The sequence below is a fragment of the Pavona decussata genome, unplaced genomic scaffold, assembly GCF_977016875.1.
Source record: "Pavona decussata unplaced genomic scaffold, jaPavDecu1.1 SCAFFOLD_198, whole genome shotgun sequence".
NCBI classification, from domain to species: Eukaryota; Metazoa; Cnidaria; class Anthozoa; order Scleractinia; family Agariciidae; genus Pavona; species Pavona decussata.
In genome coordinates this window covers 1,631,713-1,653,945 of record NW_028145606.1, presented here as the reverse complement: position 1 = coordinate 1,653,945, position 22,233 = coordinate 1,631,713, and the positions used below count along the sequence as shown (strand labels likewise).

Below are 22,233 nucleotides of genomic sequence, written 5' to 3'. Positions count from 1 at the left end.
ACAAGTCATGTTATGGTGTTTAAGATGTGGAACGAGGTTCAGCTTATTCTTGCCCATTCGGCCACGTTTTTAACGCCAGGAAACATCAAGACGATGACGATTTGGGCTTATCTGTTGAGAAACATTTATCACAAAAGACACTTATCGGCCCGGTAAGTTACTGGGACTTTCGAGAAACGGGCCCCAGGGCTTATAAGAGGCAGTTTAAGGTATTCCTGGATAAATAGGAGAGAAGGTAGACACAGCGGGCGTTTTCCATTTACCAAAAGATTCCGGAAAATTCCGAGAATTTCGGTGGGAAATGTTTATCGGTGAAGAACGTGTTCCACATGTTCCATCCATTTCCTTCTCCGTCCGATGTATTCCGCACAAAAAATACAAAATGGCGGCACAATTTTTGTGGTTAAACGAAATTGTAGAGTCGGTCTTTGGAAGAAGAGAGTCTCGTGAATTCAAAAAAATTATGATGACATTGCTATCCTGGCGACCATTGCAACCTATATGAGACGCGATCTTCACCAAAATCAAGGTTTTTATGAAAATATTTTGCCGCGATATAGATAAGCTTATACGATTGATGAATTTAAAAGTCACTCCAGGATGATTTGAGGGACCATTGAAGCTCTGTGCAGAGAAGTACAAGCCACAGGAAGAGCTGCTCAACGACACGCACTTGAAACAGCTGCTGTGAAAGGGTGAATGACAAAAGACCTTGTTTAATTACAGATGCAAAATTTTAGGCTTCAAGGCGGGAAATAATCGGAACACTCAAAGAACCCGAGGGTGATATGTAATGTTTTCTTCGATAAATACTACTTACCATTGACATACATGGCACAGTTGTGATAAATTAACGCTTGAAAATCTGGAGCCAAGCCATGACACACCGAGCATTCGTATAAAGTACTACTCGAGGATAGGAAAATCACCGAGGGAGTAGAAGAAGCCGGCATATTTCCTTACCGAAGATATGGTCGTGAACAGCCTGGAACTGGTCAAACCTTGTGAAACTCATAAATGGAACACGCAGTTCCATCGGAAAAGTTTCCAACGGGAAAACGGGACTACCTTTTCACAAGTTCCATTCTTTCCGAAAATGTTTCAGTGGAGCGAACCAAAAAAAGCATGTTCCATTTACAACCCAACCGGAATTTCTGGAGTATCTTGGTAAATGGAAAACGCCCAGAAATACCAAATGTATAGGAGCCGTAGCATGTCCTTATTGCTACTTCGTGACATTGACACAATGTTCTGTTTTAGTTATTTTTCGTTTCTCTCCAGAAAGAAGTCGTTTCCTCTTTATCAGTTGTGGATGAGTTAAGGGGGACAATTAACATACCGACCAAATTTGACGGCATTTAAAATGCTTTGTTGGACTTCGAATATAATGGCTCGTTTCTGAGTATTTATTTTTCGTGCGAAGTATGGAAGCAAACGGACATTAGTTAGGAAAACTAGTCGCTTAAAATGGTCTTCATCCCCAATTTTAAATCATCTTGGCAGACGAAGACATCGAAACATAGAAATCTTTATGGTGACACTTCCGGTTCATGGTTGTCACGCAACAGTGTAGCTTGCGAGTTGTTTATCAGAAAAATATAGAAATGTTTATTAATTCGTAAACTGGATTGTTTTGTCAAAGTTCTCTTGATTCAGAGGGTAAGAGTACAGAAATAACCCCAGTGCGGGTTAATGAAGAATTCGATGCTAAATTCTTGTTAAAACGTGCATGAAATGATCATGAAATACTAAAAATGAACTCGTCGACACACTAATTATGCTTGTATCGAGCACAGATAGATGAAGAAGATGCCCAAATCTTATGTTAGATTGTTGATTAAGGTATCAGCTTAGTTTCCCTACCTTTATGTCTCAAAATAGTGCACGTTTTTGAATCTCTTTTGGCTTTCGTAGTTCGCGGTCACCGGCTATGCCACGCCATTGTTTACAATGCGAATGCCAGATTTTCGACAGGGTAGGTGATAAATTCGAAGCCCTGCGAGTCACTTAAAATAATTTACCCAAACCTTTGTTTTGATATTATGATTGATAAGTACACAGTGAAGCCATAGAAAGTCATTTTATGATAATCTAAGTTATCGCCCATGGGTAAAATTGCCGGTATTTAAGTTCGAAAATTTGGTTGTTAAAAATTTGCATTTATAGCATGTTGTTCTAGATCAGTTTCGGGCATAAAAGTAACCTATGTTTTGAATGTTTTTCTGTGGAACAGAAGTAGAAGACCTAGAAAAACAGTAGATGTTATTTCAAGATCCGTGACAGACCGTGGATTGATACGCAGCCGGCCAAAGTTAAGGAAAATTTCCTCCTGGCGGGAAGCGGATTTTGGCTCAACTGAGTTGAAAATCGTTTTTCGCATGTTTACGCGTAAGGAAGCCGTATTTGAAAAAACTAACTACAGCCCGTTTTGTTTCTTAATAGGGCCTACCTATGAGCAAAATATGAGCGAAATCGATTTTTTGACTCGTGCCACCAAAAGTTGATTTCGGTCGATATTTGTGGGAAGCCGCTCTTAACAATTACAAAATAAATTGATCCGCACTTCTCTTCATGCCCAACCTTACTAATCAATTCGTTCCATTACGTCAGCGAAATGGCGTTCGAATCAGCCCTCTGTAAACAATGGCTTCTGGTAAACAAGAATGATGTGCGCAGTAGTTGGTGTTTAAGAAAATAGTTATTATAAAGATAGGAGCTATTAGTTTGATTTTTGACAAATGATGATAAAGCACTTCTTACATTAGAAACTAGGTCCTGTTGCTCTGGAAAAATATAATTGGTTATATTTCTCATGAACAAGTTTGTGTTTTTGGTAAACGTGTTGTCCTGAAGTGTTGGCGGAATAAATTGAATTTTTCCTGCATACGGCAGTTGTTATTCACCGATAAAAGAAAGAATGGTTTTAAAAACGAAAGAAGCCATACAAATAAGATAGTTAAAGTTATCTTTCATTGTATTTCACAAGTCTGTGTGCCAAGTCGCAAAAGACGTGGTTCACAACAGCTATTTTATAAAGTTGAGATTATTTGCGCAAGCACGACATTGTATTTAAATTTGCCATTACAAGACTGTGTTGCTTATGAAGCTATATGGACGTCACAAAAAGTCTTGGAACTGACTAACTTTCATAGATGGAAAACTTTAGAGGCCAATTAGGCGTTTTGCGGTCTTTCCTAAGCTTTCATAGCATAAGCTATCTTTTTTAGTTACGTTACGGAATTGAAATTCACCCAGACAATTATTCATAAGTAGTGGATTCCAGAAATATAAGCATATATTAAAGAACAAGAAGATCTTTGAATTTCGTTTAATCATGGGCAAATCATTGTGGTTGAATCATAGCCATGAATCTTGATTGGCAATCCGCGATCTGCACATTCTAAATGACTCTCGTTTTGCTGAAGATTTCATCCGCCCAAATCCGTCCATATTTTAGAAAAGTGAAAGTCCGCGCTATGCCAAGTGGAAAAATAAGTCCAAAATGCGGTCATAATAAAATGAAATCAGCATAACGGTATTTTTTTATTACCAAGAGTTAGCGTGACTTTGGCGATTGCTATTTTCAAAACCACTTCTTGTTCTACATTTTTAGAAGCACAAGTGCGCGTCTTGCTAAAGATATTTTTCTAAATACCAATCTTAACTCAAAATAATGTATAATTTACATGTATCCTGAAAACGACGTATTCGTGGACTGGATACCAAGAAAAAGAAGTCACACCAAAGGGACTGGAACTAAGAGTTTCATTGCCCTTGACTCTTTTCCAATGAGTTTAAAACACTTGCGTGCCAATCTCAGCTTGTTTTCCTGTTATGGGAACCTGAAACTGCTAATCTTCCAAATTAACAATTGCTTGTTAGCCAATCGTCGATTAATGAGGTCATCAGCAGCCAATGGAAGATCTACATGTCAACCTGTCATGTCAAACAGCCCCCACCCTATGAAGTCATCACCAACCAATAGCAAAGCGACATGTCAGTATTTTCCACACCCTCTTCTTTTAAACCTTTGTGCTGCTTTACTTCAAGGGCATTGTCTTTGGGGATACCGAAGGAACAACTTGGTTTGAGGTAAGTTCTCAAGTAGGTCATAAATTTAAACTGCGCTGAAGCTCGGAATGACGGTATCTCATCCTGTTTCGCAAGATTTGTAGCTGTCAATGGATACCCAAGTGGTCAACAGTGCCACAATTACTCTACTATACGTGCTGCATTGCTTCATTCAATGACCCAGCGCCCAAGTCGCTCACTCACTCGCCTGCGGACTCTTGCGTGTAAGTTTAGGTCACTGAGGCTCGTGTGAGCTCAATAGTTGGAGTGATCTCAAATCAGACACAATTTCGACCTAGAAAGAATTAAAAAAAATTAATTTATGTTGCATTTTATACCATTGTTTAGATTAGATTTTATTGCTCTATAATTTAATCCCCCTTTTTTCCCTTTAATCTGTTTTGGTTGATGTCCGCATTCTGCTTCGTCTGAATACAAAGATAATTCGTACACTTCCATTGTTCAGTGTTCCCAAATTAAATAGCGAATTTTAATACATTTATATGATGGACATCCATTATACCTGCGTCACAAAAATAATCCACAGAGAGTTGAATAAATTATCGCCTAAAGGACTGAAACCCTTTTCTTGGTGTCTCTTTAAATTAGTATTTTCAAATGATAGGCTGTTTCGTACTGTGGTTATTTCGTAATGAATGTTCTTTCGGAGCAGTAAATATCATTTTAACGTCTTGTTCTTAGTAGTTGCTTTTTCGCTTTGAGGTGACTGAACACAGTTTTGATAGACTTTGAGTATGTGTCATTCGTAAAGACGTTATGTAAGAAATATTGCAACTTAGAAGCTGAAACTTGGTAAAAGGAATGAATAGCAATGAAAGAGTTTTATTAATGACCAACATTGCCGCTTGGCAACATTTGAAAGTCTTTCTTAAAACCCAGTCATTAGATTTTGTCCTGAACTTGCACACAGCTTTCAATAAATATTTTTTATTGTTTGATACTAAGTTGAGCAAATTTTAACAAACGGTTTCGTAAAAGAGATTGTTCCTCAGAATTCTTTTTTCGACCTCTGTATTAAAGTTCTCGTTATTTGAAATGCGGTAAAAATAATAATTCTGCCAAATTTCATCATATTCTTATGAGAAGATTTTGAAAAATTCCCCATTGTGTACGTCGTCTTGAAAGGTCCAGATATAGAGCAATCTCAAATACCTTCCTTAGTACGCATAGGCCGACACAAGATAATTTCTCGGAAATTCGGATAATTCTACTTTCGTGTTCATTGGTGAATGGAATCATGTTTGTTGACAAAGATACGCTCCACAAAAAAGGCATGGTACAATGTAAACAAAGTCAACTCCGAATTACCTTAAAATGACTTACAATTAAATGTAATGTCAAAGGGTCTGCAGGTCCACGAACGCGACTAGTTCGACTGTTTGTTGGCCGATTTGCCAAAATGGCGAGAAGCCCTTGTTCTCCTTGTGTTTCAAATAGTTGCTTTAGGTGATGATATCCGGAATCTGCAAGCTTTTTAGCAATGGACTTCTTCATTACTCCGACTTATGAGGAATCGCTGATAATGCCGTCGAAGCCGGACTTTAAGAGAGCGTGACTTTTATCGAGGTAATTCATTTCTTCGATTGCTAAGCTTAGTTCCGTAGTACCGCTTATGTCGATAATTGTAGAGGGAGATATGTGAAGGGAGGACTGGAAGAGGATTTTATTAAGTGCCTCTACATCCTCAAGTGCATCGTGACAATAAAAGTCAGTGCCTAAAAGGTGTCTGTATAGTGACCCTTGATATATTTTCACGAATGAGCCGTCGTCTTGTTTGAATGCCTCGTGATTATCTTTGAACAAGCTCTGGCGAGTTATTTTGGAGTGTTCTTAGCAGGATATGGGTATCGAAATGGCCAATAAGTACAATTTGGTCACAAGAATTGGAACGCTTAGAATCCTTAAGGAAATCAACAAATAATCGAAGACATTCACGCAAAGGAACTGTCTGCAAAGGATTGCCTCCTTCTTCCCACCAACCCATATTGTTTTGAATTTGTTTAGCCGAGAAGCATCAGGAAAAATTTCTTTTGTTGGTGTAGTAAATCTAGAAAACGAGGGTCCTTCCTTTGTCTCGACTGCTAAATGAATTTCTTCAGCTTGCTTGCCTGCACAGCTTGTTTCAGTGTCAAATATTACAAAACCAAGAACACTAGCACTGCTTCCATCGACAGGACAGGTGATGTACTTCTTTGGAGGTCGTTCGCTGAAGGTGAGAACAAATTTTTCGAATTCTTTTAATTCTTGTTGCGTGACTATTGCTTTTTGTAACAGCTCAGGGGCAAGGGTCAGAGCAATGCCACTTTCGTAGCTGATTCCCTCTCGATTTGATTCATATTTTTTTCTCGATTTCCTTTTCAAATAATTCAGTCTACGTTGTTTTTTAAATTCAATGCTTGCATGACTTCCGCTTCTGTTCGGCTTTTCTCTCATAGTCAATTAGTGCTATTTTTTGTTCACTAATTTTGCCAGGTTCTATATAAACACAGTGTAAAGTGTCTAGTTGGTAGTTTACCAAGGTTTGTCTGAGCAACAGCAGCGGCAATTCCTTGATCTGCGATTTCGCTTCCTCGATAAAACCTTATTTTAGGACTGAACTTTCGAACCTACTGTACTGTGTAAGCTTTCATTGCTCCACAAGTTTGTGAATAACAGTGTCACTCGAGTATACTTAAAACAATTTAGTTAAATTCTCCTTTAGATTTTTTCCCTTCAAATCTTTGCCATTAGGGAGATAATTGTTGGAAAAGGTGTCAGGATTTTGAAGCCACTTGCACCAGTTTAAATTGTTTCCCTCGCATTTTTTGTGGTCACCAAATGCATGGGGCACAAGAGCAATAAGTGATGTACTCGTTTCTTTCTGAATCCTCTATGTTGTGGTTTAAACAGTACCTAAAACATTTCTGAAAATAATCAATAACTTTCTGTGACAAGACAGATTCTCCAGGGGAACTGCTTTTCTCGGACCTAATCTTGTGGAGGGGACTCACAAGTATTCTTGTAGCATGAGTGCTGTCAGACCATTTTTCTACACTGTATGCCACTTCTTTATGAATCTTAGCAATTGTGGAACTGTCATGATCATCTCCAATGAAAACATAGTACTTTACACCATGATTAGGAGAATCTTTAAATAGTGTAACTCCTTCTTCAGATACATCGATTTTGGCGGCAGTCATGATAAGCTGGTTTTTTACCTTTTGACCAAGCTACGTCAGTGAACCATTAGCCCTCCCACGTTTTAATTATATTATATTATATTATAAAAAATAGAGAGAGGGTATCAAGCAATCAAGGTCAGGGTTCTTCCCCTGAGATTTTTCAGTAACAAGTTCATTTTGGAAAGCCATTCTGCAAGAATTAAGCAGCAACCTGTTGGACAGCAAGACCAATTTCCTTCTCGCTTCGCTTACATGCCCTCCAATTTACTGTGGAGTGAAAAAGCTGTTGACGTGTGTATATCCTATACCACTGTAAATGGCACCAAGAGCGACTCGCGTGTTTATATCATAGGCTCCAGGATCTCTTATGCCACTGTGGTGCTGTCTGGAAGTAGAAATTTCATTTGTTCTGCCACATTTATGACATGCGACAGAAATAAGGCTTGCACAGCCTTTCTTTATCTACGTCACTGCATCAGCAATAGAAAGGGGCCCTAGAAGAAATGGATAGGACCAAATTTTAAGTTATTCACTTATTCAAAGCATTTTTTAGACATTTTGCTTTGGACAATTAAAATTTATTGTATAAAGCATGTGAGTACATTTTACCAGATTTGCAGTGCTGGCATAATTTTAAAGATTGTTGTTAAAACCAAGATCGTTAATTCTGTATCCAGACGGTTTTGTGGGCTTGTTGTCACTGACTGAATCAGAAAACTGTGGAAACAAAGAAAAGTTTATGATCTCTTTGAAGTGTTTATTTACACATAACCCAAGAAGAAATGCAAATAATTTACCAGTTTATACAGTTTGCACTCACCATTTCTCCACTAGCATTCTTTGGGTCGTGGCTTTTTTGCAAATAATGCGTTGTTCCGCCAAAGTGTTGTTGTTCCCCTTTGCTAGGTTGGAGAAAATAAACGGCGTTTGCAAAGTTGAGCCCTGGCTGCTTCGGTCATTGTCTTGCGCTTTGCGGCTTTCATGGTGCGCGAAATATAAAATGGGTGTTTATTCTGAGGAGTTTACTCGCTGTTCTCGTCATTTTTTCCACAGTACACAGTTCTTGAAAACAATCTCGAAAGCAGGATAGTTATTTGAAGACTGATAAGAAAATAATTATTGCGGCTCTCTTGCCAACAGTTAGTCGTTGCTACTCGACCCCAAACTTTTTTGGAGCATTTTTTTTGTGCAAGCTGATACTCCTTATTCCAAAATGGCTACCATTTTAATACTCTATTGTTGGTATTCATATTAGCCCTACTTACCTCGTTCTTAAGCTCAAAAGTCAAAAGAATATTTTATCTTGAACGAGGCAAGAAGGGCTAATTTGAATGCAAACAAAAGAATATTAAAATGGCAGCCATTTTGGAATAAGATTCATTGTCACACATTTTTTTTCAAAAGTCAACACAGTTGAACGCATCTTGAGTGACTCCTTTTTCCATTTCGTGGTTTGAGGACGGCGTTTTGACAAAAACAGGCCAATAAAATTTTCGTCGTCGTTTGTTTGTCGGATTTAAAAACCGCGCCGTCACGCGAATGGCCGCTGACCGCGCACAAACCTGTGCTCAGTCACCTTAAAAGGCATGAGAGAGTCTAAAGTTGTTGGCAACAATTACCCCTATAAAAAGGAAAAAAAACAAATTCAAGGTCAGATATAAAAGATAGTCAAACGAAAAAACGAAAAAAAAAAGGGAAATAAAATGAAGGAGTATTAAGTGTTAATGTATCCAAGAAGGAAATACTAACAGAGTACCGCTATAAGGTTCCTCCCTTTACATGGTACTTTGTTAGTTTGGGTAATCCCCCAACCGGCCAATTTACTGAAAGACCGTCGGTCTTCCACGCTTATTTCCCTGATTCTTTAATTTCCTATCCGTTGCAGTCCGTGATCAAGTTTGGGAAATATGAAAGCTGTACCTGTCATACTGTGGTGGGTGCTTATAGCAATCTACTGCTCGGACGCGAGGAACGTGCGGAAGAGAAAATTTGCGGGTGTGTAACTCCTTAATCAGTGTAGAACATATTACGATATAAAGCGATATCATAACGACCTGATGGCAAACTCACTGGAGTTATTTAACAAAAGATTCATTAAACCTTACTCCGCTCTCCGTTCTTCCTGGCCTTGTTGTTTGTGCTTGCTCCCTTTTAACATAATAACTAAGGAGACAATATTTTATAGCTTGGCAATACCTAGCACTGGCAATATAATGTCCTACTTCCCTCAAGAGCTGAAGTCTGGTAATAAAGACTGTCAGGTTGCCCTTTTAAGTTCCCAAATCAGTGATAAGCGGGTGATATTTTTGGCAACCTGGTACTCTTCTCTCTTTCCTGTAATTAGAATAATTGGGACGCTTGCGCACTGGTTAACGCACATTTATGAATCCTAAGTTTGAGAATCTGTCATTGCCTCATTGAACCTTATTACCTCTACTCGTTGCGCTTCAGATTTGAATTCCAGCAACAACAATGCTTACGAAAATATGAGGAACAATCCTGCCATGCAACACATGGATCAGGCCAGAAGCCAGCAGAGTGAGGCAGATACTGCAATATCTAGTCAGAGGTCCACTGAAAGAGAGGTAAAAAGGAAAATTATCGAGCACTTCGTATAAGTAAGAATAATTAAGTCAAAACACCTTAAAATGTTTTCTACAGATGAGGTTTGACACAACCTACAGTTTAAAACAAGTAAAATATTACAAGGGTCGGCCAATTTCATTGAGAGCAAGACGATTCATGTTTTAAAAAGTATTTATGAGCGACTAAGAACTAATACTGCTAATATGCACTAAAAACACCAGCGTTAAGACTGCACATAGTTACAGCTGCAAACATTTACTTATAACAGCCAACAGATAGTATTTGAAAAAGGTTTTTCACCTCGAAAGGAAGACAACAAATTTGCAAAATGACCAGCTCCCTCCTGTTGGCACGATATTTCAGTTGAAAGAGCGCTGCACCCGTATGGCAGAGGTCATGATATTTTTGTTCAGGCTTCGAAAAACTACTACGTCTATCATTTGAACTCGGAATTTACGGATTTGAAAAGGACCAGCCCCCAGTTCAATTAATATCTCAACTGGCAGAGTCCTGCACGAGTATCGTGAGCTCTTGAGTTCGAATCCCGCTCAAACTTGGCTTTTGTCTGGGTTCCTTTATGCAACCACTTGAGCTGCGTATATAACCTACTTATTCATCGACATAGGCATACTGGAAGAAAGTCCGAGTTCTCCTAGCGTACAGAAGCCGAACCTATAATTTTCCAGTTCACATGTTCTACCACAGAGCTATAGGAGACTTTGTAGTGTAGGCTATCAAATTAGGTTTATGCTGACAGACATCCTGCATCCTGCTAGGATTTGAAATCGCTGTGTGGGATATGCACAATCAAAGGAATGTTATGTTACATAACATGATGAAAAAAATGGGAGAGGTAATATTTGGTCTCAGTGAAGTGACATATAGGCATAGTCGGAGAAAGGAAATCCCAGTTCTCCCCAAAAGGACACGGTCTACCAAATTCTAGTTGGCTAGTTCGGATGTTTGACCAGTGGGCCATACCAGACTCGTAGGAGTTAGACCATTAAACTAGGTTCATGTGACAAAAAGCGAACATTTAATGTAACCAATCAATGACAGCCTTCTAGAGTAACCAATGACTGCAGTGTCTACCAACGACTATTCACGACTACTGACAAAATCCATAAAGAATTTCTGAAAACTAGTTATACACCAACACTAACAACTGTTAACAGCTAACAACAAGTATCAATAAGTAACAAAACTGCTTGACAGCTACCCTCAGGAAGTGACACCATGCTACCTGATAACTATAGAGCTATTTTTAAGTAAGTTTCCGGAGTAATTTCCCATTTGCCTGTATCACTTGCGACTCGTGGGAGCAATTTGGTTAGTTTTGGGTTTACACACTATAATACTGTTAACAGCCACTGTTTTCAAGCAACAGCTAATAATGACTGGGGACAGCTATCAATGGATTTTCCAACTTTAAAGGGGTTTTCCAAAAGACGAGATATGTGAACTAGAAGTGCAAGCACCCTGAGCCAGTTTAAGAAATTAGTAAGACCAATGGATCTTTTGAACTTAATCAGCAACGAATGTGGACCTGACTGTTTTCTCGTAGAGACAAGGAATATTTTTAGTAGAATAGTATTGGTTCCTTTGGTATCCTAGAATTTTATTATACTTAATATTTATTTGGTATTAACTGTGTCTCCAATTAGCAGGTATGGTAAAGTATTTTGACACAAATAAAGTTATTGTTTGTTTGTTTTGTTCTTATTGACTCTAGGCTTGCACTTTTGAGAAGAATGAATGGTAAAATACTTGCTTTTTCCTGGTGCAACTATTTGAAAGAGTACACGACCCTTTTTGATTTAATTGTTAACCTGTTGGGACATTTTTAGGGATAACTGCAAATTACAATCATTATCTTCATTCATTAAGTTTGATTTAAGTTGTCTTGACGTCTGCAATGCTTTAATTTAATCTGAACACAGAAACGAGCTGTGCCGGCTGCCGTAGCAGAAGTTGGAACGGAGATAGTAACGGATGTCATAAAGCAAGCTGTTGAGAAGCAAATGGAGATCATAGCAGAAGCACAGGAAAAAGCAGAAGCGTTCGTCGGGAAAAAGGTATCTTTTAACAAAGCTATTAGAGTTTTTATTCCTACAGACACGTTTTCAATACATACGTCTCCAACAATGGTTTGGAAAAAAAAAGCAGTTGTTCATTACAGAAAATTTTTGTTAACAGAGGAACTTCTCAAACAACGATATAAATTTTGTCTGCATTCAATTGTCAACGACGGAGACTTTTTGGATCTTTCATTCGTCGTCGTAATGTTATGTAAAGATATTCCATCGAATTTTTTATTACATTTTGAACAAAGAAAATGGCTAATAAAAGCTTAGTTTTTCATTTAAACTAACATAACCGTATATTTCTTGAAAGTAGACGAGATGAGCATTTTGAAAGTATAAACATTATGTTGTTAGTTATTAACTAGTCTGATAGTCTGATAGTCTGATAGTTTTGAAATCACCAGATAACACTGGCTGTAAATAATACTTCAAAAATTGAACATTCTCCCCCAAAACTAAACAAATCGGGCTAAATAGCCGTCATTTTGAATCACGTTGTTTAGAATAGGCCTCGAGCCTAGAAAGTGTCTAAAGCTCCCTTTTTTAGATCAAACTGTACACCATATATATGTATATATATAAGCACGCCCATAGGCGTCTTAAGGAGTCAAAGGGTTCAAATCAATGATCATGAAACTTTTGTGATAAGACTGTTATATATGGTATCAAGAAGGCAAGAGAATCAATGAAACTGTTCCTGGTATTTTTGAAAATCTACAAAAAGTCGGCTAGAGAAACTTGTAATCAAGCAATAGATGAAGCCCGAGGGGGGAGGAGGGAGAAAAGGGGAACCAAGATATATTATTGACAGGGATGTGCGAATGGCGAAAATTGTTAGAGACAAAATAAGTCATAGCGGGCTAGACCCTAACCAAAAAAGTCCAGTGGCCCAGAACGTAGCCTCAAAACAATGACCCATAATGTGATTGCCATTTGGCATAAAATTGAACTCCCCACTCCACCCCCCCCCCCCCCAAAAAAAAAAAACACCAAAAACCAAATAAGTCACCACAAATTTCTAACCCCCCAAAACACTAATTTCAAACTTAAAAGATGTATTTGCACATTTTCGTCACTAATAAACCAGCGAAAAGAATGAGACAAGAAAATTAACGCAAAGAGCACCAGTACTCAAACAAAATCAAGCTGGAAGGTGAACACGGCATTCAGTGAGGTTGGCTGCTGTAAAAAATTCTAAATCTAGATGTAACCCGTCGCATTATTTGTGCATTTTATCTGTGACTTAGAATAGTGTTGACCAAAAATAGAGCAATTTAACTGTACATGTATGTCGTAGAAATTGGTGGTTTCAAATAGAGATATGTCGTACAAAACATTTTTTAACGTAGAAGTTTTAAATGAATATTCTATAATGGAGTTTCTGTTGATCAGCTGTTTCTTCTAATATAAAGATTTACTGAATGAAAGACCATCTCTACGCTAATGGAAACCGTTCGCGAACGCTTTACAGCTGACGCCATTTTGATTCGACTCACAGAATACATCGGGGAAAGGGAGGGGGAGCGAGGGAAGCGAGAAATAATGAGGAAGTTCGGGACCCTCCCCTCCCCTTCCCCGATTACGCCGGCCACTCAGGCTATGTCGTGAAGGCCACATTCAAGTGTTCTACGCTTTCGATTCTACCAAATCTTGTGGTGATCGCCGACATTGTATTAAAACGCAAACCTTTTGTAAACGTTTTCCATCATCACTGTTCAAGTCAGGATATTTACAAGTCTGGAAAGAAAAGATTTAAAGTAGTCATTAAGAATTTCCGAGATGCCGATCTCTCTATGAATGCCAAAGTCTTATTTTTAGTCATTTGTGTTGCATCTGCCATCCTGTATGTGACACGTCATGTGGTCATATACGAGGTCTTATGCGTTATCTCTAGGACAATCGCCACTCAAAGAGAAAAAAAAATAATAAGAACGTGACCGAGGACTTAACTCGGTGTCTCACGGCCCGAGTAATTATGCCAAAGACAAATTATTTATCAAACAAAGTAACGTACAAAGGATAGATAAAGTTATGAAAGCAGTCGCGAATAACTAACAAAGCTTTTAAAGAACCGCGAGACAGAAAGGGAAAAAGAAATTCAAGAAAATTATTCAAGAATTCTCAAAACGATGCTTAGCAAAGAAATTGCAAACATTTGCAAAGAAAACGGTGCGTTTTAAGTTTACGTTCGTCTAAATATGCTCCACAGACGTACGCCCTACGTGTTATTAATTACAACAGGGTATCATGGGCGACAAAAATATTTATAATCTTATCTACATTTCGTGGTCGCAGTTGTTTTCGCTTTACAAACTGCTCTTAAACTCGGTTGGTAAACGTGTGATATTCTAATAATAATAATAATAATAATAATAATAATAATAATAATAATAATAACCTTTTATTAGGAAGCAAGCTTCCATCACGTAACGTGGTTTTCAGAAAGGGCCTAAAAACAACAATTCAAACTAGAAGCTGAAACTAAATTGATCAAAGCAAAGAAGCTAAAACTAGAAAAATTCTTACTGATAGGGTTAATTAAAAAAAAATCGGGCGAACACTTTTCGCTTAAAAGTAACAATACTCGATGCATTTCTGGTCTCTCTCTCTAACTCAATTCCAGTCTTAGAGAGTAATGGTAAACTCTTTGCTTTCCCTAATTTCTGGTAACACGGGGTAGTCTGAGCAAGTCTTTGTTCCTTGTATTATAATTATGGAACTATGCAATTGGAAGAAAACGAGAGTTTAAATCGGTGTACATAAAATAACACATGAAACTTATACAACACGGCGGGCTTTTAATTGAAATGTAAGCTTATGTCGACTTTTATGAAAGGTCAATAAAATCCTTTCTTGACTTGTAGCTCTAGTTACTCTTGTCCAAGAAGGAATAAATTAAGCTATAAGCTCTGTTTTCCTTGACAGATGACTTGACTTGCACAGCAACGAAGTCAGAAATGTAGCCTTGTCCAATTTCGAATAAGCTGTTCACAACTTTTCACAAGAAAAGAACCAAAAGAACAGCAAGAAAAGTAATTTTGCAAACTGTCTTCCAGAGGAAAAATACTTTCAGCTGACGCGAATGAATGGAAGCCGCGAAAAAAGGCGCCAAAATATTAGCCTCCTTTTGGTTCCACGAATTTTTTCACAGGCTGGCAACTTTCCTCGCTTGTCTCCAGGCAACTACAAGTTGAAAACTTGGATCCATTCTAGTCATGAACGAGTAAGAATGGAGGGAATCCCTCGATACAATTTCAAACCTCATATGCCTGTTTGCTTTTGTTGTCAACTTGATAAGTTGATAACAGGAGTCATTCAACGGATTTGTATGAGTAGATCCCTTGCTTTTTTTATTCATGAAAAAAAACAATAATGCCCCTTTTTAAACGTTTTTACTAAAACATAATCTACAACCTGAGACCTAACAGTCGCTCTCTCATTGGGTTTTATGTAGTTTTACAAAACCCTCGAAAAATTCCTAGCGTTCTGGTCACGTGACAAATGACGTCACCATGGGAACAATGTTATCAAAAGTACTTCAAATTAACATCTATTTACAGGCAAATATATGTTACAATGCGCTTTCAACTCAAGAAAATATGCCTCTCGACTTAGTCCCCCAAATTTTCGTATTTTTGTATTTTTGTGTATAGATTCGAGACCGTTAATGGCCATTGCTATATACCTTACGCCAGTTTCTTTCTGACCAAATTGATTATTTTTGAATTGATAGATGTCCGTTTTCGAAATGAGTTCAAACGTGACTGATGACGTCATCACACTAAACTTGATATGAATGATATTTTTATGGCAACTGTTGTTTTTTTGTGGTGTGGCATTTTCTTTGGATTGCGATTGACCAAGTTATTTGGCATTTGCAATTTTTCAGGTCTAAAGTATTTTGGGAAGTTTGTTATTATAATTGTATATTATTTCTCCGATTAGTATTTTAAACGACGCCTATTCACTTCATAAACATTTTTCAAACCTTCCATGACATTTAGTTGGAAATTGGTTAAAACATAGGCACAAAATTGTCCTTAAGAAATAGCTATAAATCAACTCATATCGTCTACTTTCAGTTGGAGTTGAATATTGAGCCTGACAAGGGCTGGCAAACAGAGAGCATGTTTGCACCTGCTGGTATGCATATTGACGCTGAGTATACTAACGAGGAAGACACGGAAGAATTGAGCCACGAGGAACCACCATTTACGTATCCCATGGGACTTGGAGGTGTAATGATGAACGGATGTTATGGTTCAAACTATCAGAAAGGCGATCCTTGTTATGATTTTAAGACGGTCTCATCCATTTGTTTTGTAAGTAAATTTTAATATCTCTAAGTTTGAGTTAATACGTTTACAATAATGAGTCTTACTGAAAACATCTTGAAACTTGCTCTAAATTTTATTGAACAGAAGTTAAAACATCAGAACATAGTAATTGAAAGGCCATAGAATGAGGCAATCCACCATTGACACCATAGCAAAAGGTTCGAGTATAAAAATTAAGGATGATGGGACATTTCATTCATTTGATGAAAATAGTTTTTAAATGATTTAATTTCCAGAATGGAGGTACTTTTTGAGAGCCTGTGTGGGGAGCGGCTAAATAAATATTTCATGTTGTCTACACCAAATGTTCATATTTGGCGTTGGAAGTAAAAGAATCTAAAAGCACGATGTAGGCCTTGATTAACAGCAACAGAGTAACAGCAAACCTCGGGGGCATGTAATATTTCGTCTTTGGAAGATGGTGTCGACGCCACTAATTTGTGCCTCCCTTCCCAGCCCACCATGGGTATATACTCCAAGAAAAATACTCCTATCCTATCCTCTTTCTTTATTCTCGCGCAACATTATAAACAAACATCTCTTACATAAACTCCACTAATATTAACCGGGTACTTTTTGAACGACACACAATGTGAGTGCACAAGCATAAATTTCCTTTTATTCGAAAGGAAACATAACAGTCCAACTTTGCTACAAATAAGGTCAATTTGAAGCAAAACAAAAGTGTTCAACAAAACAATAAAAAACAGATACTACCTACAAAAAGAATACAGTAAGTTTTTAACAGCGGGTTTATTGAATTAATGTCATCATGTTAACCTGGTAATCTTTATTTTGCTTGATATGAAGAATCTTATCGATGGTGCCGCTTTCATCGGGGTCGGATTTGATGGACGGGGTGATTATAGCCCTGAATCTCGAAAGATGAGCATTGTGCAGAGAGTTTGTAGCGGAAAGGCGACGTAAGTATTTTCATTGTTGAAACCTTTTGATAAAATCATCAAGTCTTAGATTTGAAAAGGGATTGGAGAGCATGTTGTTACTCTTGTGATCCTTCATTTTTAAACATAAAAATTAACAAAAGGTGAGAAGTAATTAAAAATCCAGGCCAGTTTTGATATATGCGAGTGAGGGTGGTCATAGTTTGAATTTGTCGACATCAGCACAATATCTAGTCCTAGTTTCGTATGCTCCTCCCCAGAAGAAATATCGTTTCATTATATTCAAGAAATCTCATACACAACATTTAATTTTTAGGTATGATGGCGACGACGTCCCTGACACCATGAACGTGCATGGCGTCTATGATACGAGCACCTCAATGCACAGCTTCTACAGTCGACAAGAGTACCAAAAGTTTCTACAACGGCAAGCAGGAATGTCAGGATCGCTTTTCGGTTTCTATGCCGGGGTTAAAAAGGCCTGGGGAAGCTCCGAAGTCAGAGGATCAGAGAAATACATGTCTCTTCTTTCTATTGATGTTGATAGGTGAGTAAAAACATGTGCATTTGAAGTTCGAGTCAATTAAAGGTTTATTTTTTATCTTGTCCTTGAATTGACTCTGATTATCCCCACTGCATGGAATGGACTGATATGTCGAGCTGGGGGTGATTGCTAACACTTGTACACTCCCAAACGTGTCCCCTGAGGCTTCGTGATATTCGAAATGGCGCGGGGCGAAGAAGACCCGGCCCCGGGACACGCGTGCAAAATACTTCATAAATCATGGAGCATTTCCCACGGTCTTTGCCTTCCTCTGCCACCTTAAATATTGAGAAAATCCTAGGGAGGCGCATCGTGCACCCCAACCAAGCTTCCACGTATACATACACTACTTATCCCGGATCCGTGTTTCTAGGGCAGAACCTGACTGCCTCAGCATCTAAGTCTTTCCCCCATTATCATGTATACAAGGCTGGCGGTTGAGGGTGGCAAGCCACCTAGTGTTAGCTTCTTAGCCACAGGGGCTGTGACATATTTTACAAGATATTACATTTTTATTTTTAAAGTAGAAATTGCTGTCTGGCTAATAAAGGGTGCCTATTTTGGCCTCGGACCAACATCCTTGTTTAATATTCGCACCATTGAAAGCCTACTCAGTAAAACACTTAGTGAAGTGACTCAAGGCGTATCTACTGACAACTTTTGTTTTTGACCGCAGCAGTTGTCCGCCTCCCTACATTTTTTGATGACCGAGCTAAAATGCCCTTGCACTTAAATATTTTGTAACTGTTTCGTCTAGGATAACGTGGATGGTACTGTGTAACGTAAACAAAATGTTCAGTTTCTCCCAATAACCATCCCTTGATGATGGTTTGTTTTACTTTACATAAATACAAACGTTTACCTAGTGTTGTAGGAGGATTTCTTGAGCAAGAGAATGTTGCTCATGTTTACTTCAACACAGTTACCGCCATAACACGAAGCCTCCCCGTGGAATAGCCCCTGAATTTTATGCAGTTTGGTTACAGTGATTTTTCCACGTTCAAAAAAGTAATTGGCTTAAGGTCGTGTGAATGGGAAAAATATGACAGGTGCCAGAATTTAGATTCAAGCTGTACATGGCCTGTCGAATACAAAAACTTAATTCGTCTCGATGATTGCAGGTATGAGATCTATCTAGACGAAGTCAAGCCAAACGATCTCAGTGTGAACTTTCTTCAGGAGTTCATGGACCTTCCAATATCCTACCTGGCTCCAGGCGCTGCCATCAAGTTTCGTAAGTATCTTCTTTGCTTATCAATTTTTAAATTATTATTTTTATTTTTGGCAATTAATGACAACAAGATGCTTTTGCATGTGACTTATTAGGGAACTTAAGCACCGGACGTTTTGGGGACGACGGCGACGTCTACAAACGAGCCAGCCTGGGTAAGAGGGCGCCGTCGTTCCCGCCAAAATCCAAACTTTAGCAAAGAGGTGTTTTTGCGACGGCAACCCTTTCAAAAACTGCATCGAAAGCTTGAGAAGACCTCTGTGAAAAATGTCTTTTCGTGAAACAATAGAGATGTTGTTCGGCTAGCATATGATGGTAAAATAATTTCTGATGAAGAATTCTTGGTCTTGTGGGAGAGCTGCCGTTCCAAGAACCCAGATTTTCCGCACAGTTCGTATGTAAGATTTGATCTTGAGGACATCAACGAAGCCGAATGTTTGGCAGAGTTCAGAGTCGATTATCGAGCTTGTTCAATCTTTCCTGGATTGACTCCCAGATTTTGCCACGGTCTGGACTGCCTTTCTTGAACTGAAACAATTCGCTAGCAATCATTTCACGCAACAGGAGAATGTTGTGGTCATCTGTCAGTTCCATTACAGGTTGTTTTTAGATAGCCATCTTCACGCTAGAGGCTTAAAAGTTCAAAATATGACTCGAAATACTTGACAATTACTCGTACAAGCGCCAACACGATAGAATAATATTTTAAGCATCGATAAGTACAAAACATTGAGGGCAAAATGATATAAAGGAACGAAAATCATGAAGGCGAAACTTACGTTTTACACGCGACGTCAAAATAAGCAAAACAAAGTCAGCGCCGAGTCGCGACGGCTGACCATGTCGGCGGGAAACGTGGATCGGAAGTAAATTTGACTTCCGGACGCCGTCGCCCCGTAGAAAACGTCTGGTGCTTAAGTTCCCTATTGGTTGTGCCCACACGGCTTAAAGGGTGTAATTATGTCTTACATGGAAGATTCCTACGATACCATACGATATTGATATATTATATCTCGCGTAATTTAGAATGACACTACATGCATACCACACGTTATATGAGTTAGTCACTTGGGTCTTTGCAGGATCCCACAAATATCATTTATTGTGGGTTTAGGGACAGCTCGGTACTCGGAACTCGGACTTTCTGGCAGGAAAAAAAGTACAAAAACCCCATCCATTTTTAGGTTTACCTGTTGTTTTATTTATCTCTTTGTTATTATATTTTTCTATCGTTCTTTACATAGTTTTCTAAAGTCTAGAAAAAATTAAATGATGTTTAACGTAGCTCTCATGTCATGTGACGTTTTTGGACCAATTTATGTTTTCATGTCAAAATTAAAATGCAGATTTTAATGAAGAGAACAAGACTTTTAAAAGTCTAGTTGTTGTATCATACCATTGTTTTTCTAATTATCCACTATATATTGTTCATCAATGTAATTCCATCCGTAAACTGACGATGGCACAGGAGTTGCCGAAACATGTCTTTCAAATTTAAAAGTCTTGTTCTCTTCATCAAGATTGTTACAAAATTGCTGCTTTTATACGTCCTTTTGGTAAAATGCAGATTACTTTCATACCCTTTAATTTTCTCCAAGCTTCTGTATTCAGTTGTCCTCTTTTCCATTCCTTGAAGATGATCACGTAACCCACACAGTCAGTTTTAAATACACCTCTTATGGTTCCTAAACATTTTTTTACAGAAAACTTCATTCTTCGTTGGGGAACACATTACATAAAGTCAGGAAAATTTGGTGGCCGACTTCAAATTTTTAAAACAATGGAAGGTAGTCAAGTCTCCAGCAAAGAAGAGTTCAGTCGAGTCATGGAAGTTGGATACAAAACTCTTTTTGGAAGCTTTTACGCCAAGGATGAAAGCAAGGGCGGTAGTAGTTTCAAAAGTCAATCGAAAACGTCATCAACTTCTATTAGCGTAGAAGGAGGAGACCAAAAAATTGCTGCTATCGTCACAGATTTCAACTCCCCCACTATAAAATATGACTTAACGCAATGGTTGGCCTCAATTGCTACCTTTCCAAAGCCTTTCAAATTTATGGTAGCGCCAATCACCGATCTTTTAAAGTTTAACCCTTCGTCCTTGTTTACTGATGAAGAAAGAGACTGGGGATGTGAAGCACATACTGCTGACATGAAGGAAGATCCAGAGACAAACGAACACTACTATGAGGTCAAAGTCAATGGAACAATAATACAGAAGTTTTGTCCATACAATGACCGTGATACTTTGGTTTACTTGATCGACAGGAGAAGGAATGGTCTGGAAAGAGCAATTGCAGTCTACATGGAGGAGGTAACATATCACAAAGGTTATCATGCTCTTGTACATTCTGTAGTTATTTATGAAATAGCATTGGCATTTTGTTCGATATAAAATGCTTCTATTCGCACTGAATAATGATAGGTGCTTTGCGAATATTTGTTACTGTTAAAATAAACACGTCTAAGAGCAACCATCGGTCAATATTTCGAAGAAAGACACGATATTGTTTTTATCGTCCAGCACTAAATTTATTCACACAAATGTTAGATTTGACCTTAAAGGGAAAAAAAAGATAGGACAACATAAATGATAAAAATATAAAAAGGAACAACAAACGGAAGGTTTATTCGCAACGATTGATATCCACCGGGGCATTTTTGCCTCATGGATATTGTGTGTTGGAAGTGTTTCTGCGGCCTCCGAGGTTGACCACTTTCGCGTCGTGTAATACATTTATGTTACTTAGATTCAACCGAGTAAGTAAGTAAGTAAGTAAGTAAGTCAGTCAGTCAGTCAGTCAGTCAGTCAGTCAGTCAGTCAGTCAGTCAGTCAGTCAGTCAGTCAGTCAGTAAATAAGTAAGTCAGTGCAAGAAATTTTGGGTTGGTTATGACGTGACTTCCGTCCGACCGACCGACCGACCGACCGACTGACCGCCCGTACGCACGCTACTCCATGTAAGCTAACATGAAATGAGATACTCAAACCATCAGGTTTGTTTCGGCGGGAAAATGCCTGGCCAACTGCGCTGCCGGCCGCATTTGTTTGGAAGGAAATTGCATCGCTAACTGCTTTTAGAAAAAAAAGTTTTAAAGACGACGTTTGCAACAAAACACAAACTCAATTTATGAATAGGTCTACAAACATGTAAGGCAAAGAAAGGGAGATAAAAAAAGAGATCGAGAAAACAGGCGACGAAGATGCGATGTTGGACGTCAAAGAGAGCGATTGAGAGCGGTAGCAAACAGGCGAAACATGAGTGACGAACAAAGGGAGAAAGTACGGGAAAGGGTGCCG

General features: G+C 38.4%; 1 protein-coding gene and 2 pseudogenes across 2 annotated transcripts in view; 2 read left to right on the top strand and 1 right to left on the bottom strand.

Moving 5' to 3' along the window:
- Nucleotides 1-22,233, top strand: part of LOC146461491 (uncharacterized) — a 125,377-nt gene that overhangs the window by 5,643 nt on the left and 97,501 nt on the right. The window contains exon 2 of the mRNA XM_085086919.1: nt 3,883-4,085. The gene's annotated coding sequence lies outside the window, so the exon portion shown is untranslated. The remainder of the gene's footprint in view (nt 1-3,882; nt 4,086-22,233) is intronic.
- The window catches only part of LOC146461492 (uncharacterized), a 40,602-nt pseudogene continuing 22,433 nt past the window's right edge, over nt 4,065-22,233 (top strand). Inside the window, exons 1-9 of the transcript XR_014857411.1 lie at nt 4,065-4,092; nt 9,139-9,248; nt 9,705-9,838; nt 11,780-11,914; nt 16,006-16,245; nt 17,071-17,183; nt 17,479-17,709; nt 18,828-18,940; nt 20,641-21,248. The product of XR_014857411.1 is annotated as an uncharacterized LOC146461492 (transcript). The remainder of the gene's footprint in view (nt 4,093-9,138; nt 9,249-9,704; nt 9,839-11,779; nt 11,915-16,005; nt 16,246-17,070; nt 17,184-17,478; nt 17,710-18,827; nt 18,941-20,640; nt 21,249-22,233) is intronic.
- Nucleotides 7,353-8,841, bottom strand: LOC146461493 (uncharacterized; annotated as a pseudogene).